Below are 8,549 nucleotides of genomic sequence, written 5' to 3' on the forward strand. Positions count from 1 at the left end.
GATTTCATTGAACATTAGCCAAAATATTCAATTTTTGCTGTAGGTCGTCCAAGCTTTTACAAGCGTGAACAAAGAGCACTTGAAATGTAGTTTCTTTCATGGTTAACATGGAATAAACCACCATAATGGACAAGGGTTATGGTAGAGAATGTAAATAACCTATTTTACAAGTCGCATGCATTTATGCAAAGTTGGTAGGGGTTTTGAATGGAGAAAGATAGTAACTGTTTGGAGAATGAGTGAAAAATTGTCCCAGAAAATGCAGTCTCAGTGCGAGGGACATATCTCCCTGTTGAACCGTTAGATCTTACCAAATTTTGGATATATTGGAGAGGGAAAAGTTATGCCAAATCTGAATGGTGTGATCAAAGAAATATGATCAGGGTCAAAAGTTATGGATGACTGTTTACGGGTATGTGTAGAGGAGAGTGATAGGGCATATTTTCATGGATTTGTTTCATGAATGTGCTAGGAAGATTTATAAAGAGATTAAAGGGTTGTAGGGGGACATAGAGAAGAGTCCTTTTGTTTCAAGTAGTAGTGGATCCTTTGAGAGTGATCCTAGTTGATAGGGTATTGAAGACAAGTGGAGTGCTAGAAGACTAGGACAATCACAACGCCATAAGTTCAAAATGCATTGATATATGAGTGAGAGGGTTCAAAGAGTGAAGACATTAAGATGTGGAGTCTAGTGGAAGATAATATTGTTGCAGACCACTAGCCTCTGCATCATGCATCCTCAACCATCTAAAGGGTGGTTAGTTAATTAAGGCCACAATGAATTGATGAGATCTAGAAACTATTGTTCGATAGCATAAAATAGTCATTAAATTAAAAAATTATGTTTAGAACACCTCATTCTAAGTCATGTAAACATTATAGAAAACAATAGTATGTCTTGTAATTAAGTATATTTATCCTCATTCAATATATGCAAAAATTCTCTAACTAGAATGACCATACCTTTTACAAAACAAATGTCTAGATCTAATTTTAGTATCCATGAAAAAATCCAAGTTTGAGTTCCTTCTCATACTTGTAAAAGAAAATTACAACACGAATAGAAAGTTAGTTACTCTTATTGATTGTAAATTCATAAATGTTAACCTATATTTTTCTATAAAAAATATAAAATATAAAAGATTTACCTATTATATTATATTGAGGAAGGAAGTTATAAGATAGAGATCATAAAAAAGCTCGAATATAAGGAAAAATGAAACCCTAAAACCAAAGAGAATGAAGGAAAACTCGAATAAAAACTATTGACAATCTCATTGTTACAACACAAAGTAAGTGATAAGCAAAACACGAGACCAACAAATGATGAAATCATTCATCCATTATAAACAAATATGCATACATAATATCTATGTTTGAACAACCTCCCTTATTTAGATGCCCATATCTAACCATAAACATAGGATATAACCTATAGTTTACAGTAGTATGGTCTATATTTTTTTATTTTCATATCGTCCATTGATGTAACCCAAGTACGCTAAAATGTAGAGCTTTGGGTATCTGAAGCTTCCTAACAATTAGGTATGACGCCTTTGTCATGAATCAAATGGATATGGTGGATTTTAATTTGATGAAAGAAGTGTCTGGGCTCGAAGTGTTGTCGAGTCTTCCTTAATACATTGGATACATAACATCCTTTTCACCTAGTTGTGCAGGTTCAGATCACCATCAAACTTGTTTCATATTATTTTGTTTTTTAATATGTTCAACTGATAAAGTTGTCTTACTTTTTAAATATCTGAAATCGAAGAAGATTTTCTTTCTGATCACATTGGATGTGGTTTTTAATATTCTTTAGACTTGATTTTGTAGAAAATAATTGCTGAGTCAATGTTAGCCATTGAAAACGGTGTTGAATTAATGGTTTGTATTGAAAATCTTATATCTTGTTTAAAAAATATATAATTGATAGTTTTTTTTAATAAGATTCAATAATTAAACTAAAATAAATTCAAGAAACTATTAGATGATTGCAAAATTATCAAGTTAATCCTAACTTGTTCATTTTTCTGATATGAATTTTAAATACATGTTCACACAAACACACACGAACCAAAACAGTGTAGGAGTGTTTTTCCAGAACTACAAGTCAACATCAAAGTCTAAATAAACAAACATTAAGAAGTGCAATGAAATTGTGCATGTAAATGTGTGAACTTTAACTACTTTAAAACAATATTGTGAACCTCAAACTTTTCCCATACAACAAAAAAGCCACATTTTCCAAAAATATTTCTAAATTTTCACTCCAATAACTTATGGAAGAACCATAAATTGTTCTAGAACCACAATTGTGCAATTAATATATCAATAAGAATTACTAAATTTAAGAAATATATCAAAATATTTTTACCTTGAATCACTCGTATATAAGTGTATCAAGAAATCCAAACATGTCATACACAAAAATAGAAATTTCATAACTAGGATTGGAACAATCCAACAAAGTTCACAGAATCAAAATACAAATTCACAAAAAAGAAAAAGGCTCATATTCCTCCAAAAGTAAATCCATAAAAATAAACTATGGCCTCACACTATTAATTTGTATTTGCTAATATAGAGAAAAACCATGTTTGCACAATTATCCTCACATGAAGGAAGTAAAGCAATGCACCCCCAATTTTGTTATTCATATTAATGAAATTTGTAGTTGCCTAGTGCATCATAAAAGAACAATTTTTTAATATATCCATTGATGATTGATTACCATAAAATTTTGTAAGAAAACTATATGCCTTGTCTTCTAGAGATAGCTAGTATTAAACACATATGTATAGTTTGATTTGACCACTATGATAATCAAATAACATATACATTAAGTTGGCAATAGAGAAATTTTATATATGTCTAAAAGTATGAAAGTAATTAATGTATAGATAGGCTCTATGTACTTGTTAAGATGCATATGTATGTTTAGGTACACTTTTATAATAATAAATAAGAACAACCAATTCTTTAACTATTCAATAAATAAAGTTGGATTATATTGGAAGATGTCTTGATCTTCTATTCTATTGTCACAATTTTAATTCTTATTATTCGATGAGAATTAACCAAAAAATTCTTTATATGATATAATTTATCTGCAAACAAAATTAATCTAAGACATTGTTTCCTCGCCTATTTTTTATTTTATTTTGCATAACACAATTCTATAATTTATTATCCTCCTCAGTTTATTAAAAAAGAAAGGGTTCAATTTTTCTCTCATTTACTATCATTTAAGTATTTAGTATGAGCATTGATGTGAGCGATTAAAGGATTAGCATGTTCTCATTACAAGACAAAAGTATGACAATTGACCTCCCTTACCTCAACTAGAGAAAAAACAAGAAATAAAGGGGAACAAACCAAAACTATATGCGAAAGATGCTTCATGCATTTATAAATCTATGAATATTTCTCACTGATACATTATACAAAAAAGGAGAATGCGGTTAGAAATACCTTCAAGGAACCTAATTTACAACCACTACAATCACAACATGGCTACATTTAAAATTATAATTTCCATGACAATCTAAGAATTAGTGAACCCCTGACCAAGTAAAACTTATTCACAAGAAAGAATATCAAAGACTCAATGAAAGGTCAAATCCTTCATGCAATTCTTTTTTTAATTTTTTTATGGAGGTCCTCCACAAAATATTTGTACCTAGCATGAGCCTTGTGGTTGAACCTCTTCATGAAAATTTGATTATCATGACTAATAAATAAGTCATTCTAAGGGATGCTCAACAAGACCCATTTTCTTAAATAATGAAAAGATGAATTTATGATCAAAGTAGTGAGGAGAGAAAGAACACATACCCTTAAAATTTGTAAGGGTGGAATGATGTCACTGAATATTATTGTCAACTTCTATATTTAAATGTCATTTTGTATATATGTATATACACACACACACTTGGCATTCATAAATTTTATACTTTTTAAAAAAATCATTTTTCACTTTCTTCTCTATGATTCAAATTTCTGTGCCTATCTTTATTTTCTCTATCATTTTTAAAAATAACACTAGCTGCTTTGATTGTTATAAACAAGGCATTATTTGAATATTTTCAATATTTCATACTTTGTTAAAAAAAATGAATAATGTTATTTGATCCTAATATACAATCACAACTTTAAAATTGAAGTTGCCTATAATAGACACATATTATGTCATTGGTGCACAACAGTTGAGAACATCAACCCAATTCAATAAAAGTTTTTAAAAAAAATTTCTATATTCACACATATTTTAATATCCTGACCTACAAATGATAAATGTTACAAAACTTTAAAGTTTAATCACCATTTAAATTATATATTGATAAGACAATTATTAGGAAACTTTCAAGTTTAATCACCATTCAAACTCTACGATAATACAAATTTAAAATTTAATTAAAATAACATTAAAAATACAAATTTGAATTATTTTCTTGACACAACACTCATATTTAACAATAATAACTATAAATGCAAAGTATTCCCTAAATATGAAGTCCTAAATACATTAATTATGGCATACCTTTTGCTAATGCTTTATTTTCTAGTCTTCGATATTATAAACTGTCAACTCGTGACCCAGTCACAATGTACACTAAAAAGTAGAACTTTCGGTATCTGAGGCGCCTTCACAGTTGACTGCTGCCCTTCTGTCGGCTACTAAATTTGATATTGTCGGTCTTAGTTTGATGGGAGTCCAGACCTGCTCAATGTCCTTCAAAAACTTGCACACTTCTTTCATGGTGGGCCGTGCCTCTGGTGAATCTCCTGAACACAACAGACCAACTCGCATCAGTGAAATCAAACACTCTTCCACTCGGAAACCTTCACCAATTACCTCAGCAGCCCTGTCTGGAAATACCATCTTCACCCATTTGTGCAGATTCACATCCCCTTCAAACATACTATCAGTTGGACGCCTCCTTGTCAGCATTTCCAATAACAATATGCCATAGCTGTAAACATCTCCACGAGGAGACATATTACCACTCAATCCATATTCTGCAATCAAATGAATGATTTTAATTGTTTTCTCTATTCTACCATGCAACCCAAAAAGAAATTGAGAAAGAATATATTCGAGAATCGACCATACCTGGTGCTATGTAACCTTCTGAACCTCTTAAATCCATTGTTGAAGTTAGCGAGTTGACCCCGATTCTGCCCATCAATCTGGATATCCCGAAATCTGACAGATGAGCAGTCATGTTTTCATCTAAAAGAACATTGCTTGGTTTTATGTCACAGTGTACTATCTGCACGTAACAACCATAGTGAAGATATTCCACGGCATGGGCTACATCAATGGCTATCTTCAGCAGTTCCTTCAGTCCCAATCTACAGAAACGATATTCATCTTGATACAAATGTTTCTCTAAGCTTCCACTAGAAAAATACTCAAAGATTAAAGCTTTGAACTGATGGGTGGAACATGTGGTTATGATTTTAGCAAGATTCCGGTGCCGAACCTTCTGCAACACTTTGCATTCCGCTTTGAAAATCTTGTCTGATTGTTCATGCATTAAATTGAGAACCTTCACAGCAACAGAGGTACCGTCGGTCAAAATTCCTTTGTACACGGATCCGGAGCTATTTGAAGCGAGCAAATTGGAAGTGTGGAATCCATTGGTTGCTGCGAGAAGATTCTCATATTAGATCCGTGGATGCTCCAAATTTTGAAGGATTTTTCGGATTGCTTGTGATCGATTGTTCCTCTGTCTTCGCCAACACCTCGCCCCTACAAATTCCAAAACTCTTTGCACTTCAAATACACGGGGTGGTTGCGCCTCTGATATTTCATGCTCTTTGTACTGAAAATCTTTGCATGCCAACATTGTCAATCCCACCGCTCCAAGGGCAAATATGGCACCACCAACAGCGACTCCAGCCAGCAATCCCGCTGAAGGCATTTTCCTCTTCATATTACTCATTGTGGAAGACTGATTATTAGATTGGTGTTGAGTAACAACAGAGTTCCCTGTATAATTAAAAACTATGTTCTTGTTGTGCAAGAGAGTAGTAGGAATGATGCCTGTTAATTTATTGTATGACAGGTCCAATACTGTGAGACTCTTCATGTTTGATAATGATCCTGGAATATCTCCTGTCAACTTGTTATTGGAAAGATCCAAGATTTCCAGAGTAATCAGGTTTGATAGAAAGCTTGGAATCTTGCCTTCCAGAAAATTGTGGCTGAGATTCAAAGCAATCTGCAGCATATAAAGATTGCTAACTCCTGGTGGAATTGTTCCACTAAGTCTGTTACTGACCAATTGAAGCTCTATCAAAGACTTGCAATCCTCTATTGTCCCCGGTATAACTCCTGATAGACGGTTATTTTGTAAACGCAGATTCTGCAGCCGCTGAAGCTGAAAAACTTTTGGAGATATGGATCCTGACAAGAGATTGTAACTCAAATCCACATATGTCAGTGCTGACAAATTTGATAGCTCATCTAGAATATCTCCCTCAAATTTATTATTTGGCAGCTTTATATACTGCAACTCCAGAAGTTTGGGTAGTACTTCAGTCAATGAGCCTCCCAAGCCAGTGTGTCCAACATCAAGAAGCTGGAGTTTAGTACAGCTTGCTAACTGCTTTGGAATTGAACCGTTGATAGAGTTGCTATTCATTTCTAGGTATGTCAAATTTAGGGCATTTGAAATAGCCGGAGGGATGCTCCCAGTCAAGTTGTTATCACCTAAGCGCAACCTGTAAAAACTTCTTGAGAAATTCTGAGGAATCTCTCCAGAAAGGGAATTGGAGGTAAGGTCCAGAGTTTTGAGATTGCTCAGTGAAAACACTTGTAGAGGAATAGACCCCGATAACATGTTGTAACTAAGGCCCCGTTTGGTTGGGGAAGATGATTTTTTGACATAACCAGGTTATCTTATAACCAGGTTTTCGAAAACCTGGTTTTGTGGTTTGGAAAGCCAATGGTCCGTTTGGTTGACACGGAAGATGAATATACTGTGGACCCCACAATATTATTAAAAAAATTGTCATAAAATTCAAAACCTGGTTTTAATTTCGAATTCCACCTTTTTGTTGGAAGAAACTTCTTCCAATTTTTGACCAAAATTGGAAGATGAAATTGAAAACCAGGTTATAATTTTAACCAACCAAACACCAAAGTTTTTTTGCAAAACCTGGTTTTGCCTCTGATAACCCGGTTTTGGCCCTCATCTTCCAGCAACCAAACGGGGCCTAAGATCAAGAGATTCCAGACCTGCGATAGCTGACAGCTCATTGGGTATAGTTCCGTTCAGTTTGTTCTGATTAATTGCAAAGCGTGATAGCTTGGTGAGGGCCTTCAATGCGCTTGGAATATGGCCAGAGAAGTTATTGGAAGACAGGACCAGCGTTTCCAACTTGAAGAGGCTGCTAATTTTAGCTGGAATTATGCCACTAAAGCTGTTCCCGCTGAGGTCAAGATAAGTCAAATTGGGACATTTAGTAAGCCCCTGGGGGAATTCTCCTCCAAAATGGTTGTGCGAGGCATCTACTTTTTCCAACATCACACCCCCAAAAATCACTGATCCATCGAAATTACTGTATGTCACAATGAATGTCGTGAGCTCCTTCAGGTCTTGGATTGGGGCCGTCATATTTCCTATCAATTTATTGTGAGACACGTCCAAGGACTGCAATTTGTGAAGAGTGTTAAGGGAAGGAAGGAAACCTGACATGGCATTGGAGCTCAGATTCAGGGAAAGCAGGCTGGTGCAGGACCTAATAGCATCTTCAGATGGGATTGACACTGAATTATTTGAGAGGTCAAGAACTCGAAGGGCTTGCAGTTTGCACACATCGTACCAGATACTGGAATTAAACCCAAGACTGCCCAAGTGGAGTTCTACAACATCACTCTTATCTGCACTGCAGTTAACACCAGTCCACTGACATGGGTCTGGATTTGAAGCATCCTTTTTCCAGACAGATGAATAAGCAGATAGGGTTTTCATTATTTCAGCTTGTGTGGAGTTGAGACCGAGTGCGGCGGTCAGACACGACAGAATGAATAACAGACTGAGAACAGAAGTAAAATGTGCACAAAAATACCTCATTTTGTTTGCAGCTAATCAGTCCAGGCTTGAAACTTTTTGGTTCGGTATGCCTCCTGAGCGTGGATTTTGTTCGCTCCCGAGCTGAAATGAAAGTGGGTAGTATTTAATTTGTACAGAATTCATCGTAAACTGAACAGAGGATGAATAACATTAAAGACGTTTTGAGTTCCAGTCAAGTGCAAGTGAAAAGTCTCGGTCTAAGTGCACGGACAATATGAAAGTTGAGAGAGGTTGCGTGGTCGATTCATGGTGGCAACAGTGTTGCTTCAGTTGTAGTTGTCTGATGATGTTTGTGTCAGTATTCCTCATCCTTTGAATGGGTTTGCACGACTTTGACGCAGCTTAAGTTTTCTGCTTCAATTCCAACTCTAGGGTCAAGGTCAAGGTCATCGAAGGTTGAGGTTCAGACTTGTATTTTTGGAACTTTCTATTCTAAGTCAGAATTTAACTTGAAATATTTAT

At 34.7% G+C, this 8,549-nt stretch overlaps 1 pseudogene across 1 annotated transcript; it reads right to left on the reverse strand.

Annotated features, from left to right (window-relative positions):
* Positions 1-4,395: 4,395 nt before the first annotated feature.
* On the reverse strand, positions 4,396-8,204 carry LOC149554413 (uncharacterized; annotated as a pseudogene). Its single transcript, XR_016365231.1, has 3 exons — positions 7,228-8,204; positions 5,117-6,858; positions 4,396-5,022 (listed from the first exon to the last, which is right to left on the reverse strand). The product of XR_016365231.1 is annotated as an uncharacterized LOC149554413 (transcript).
* Between the last annotated feature and the right edge of the window lie 345 nt (positions 8,205-8,549).

This window comes from Cupressus sempervirens, chromosome 5, assembly GCF_028749045.1.
Source record: "Cupressus sempervirens isolate cs-2001-9-10 chromosome 5, ASM2874904v1, whole genome shotgun sequence".
Lineage (NCBI taxonomy): Eukaryota > Viridiplantae > Streptophyta > Pinopsida > Cupressales > Cupressaceae > Cupressus > Cupressus sempervirens.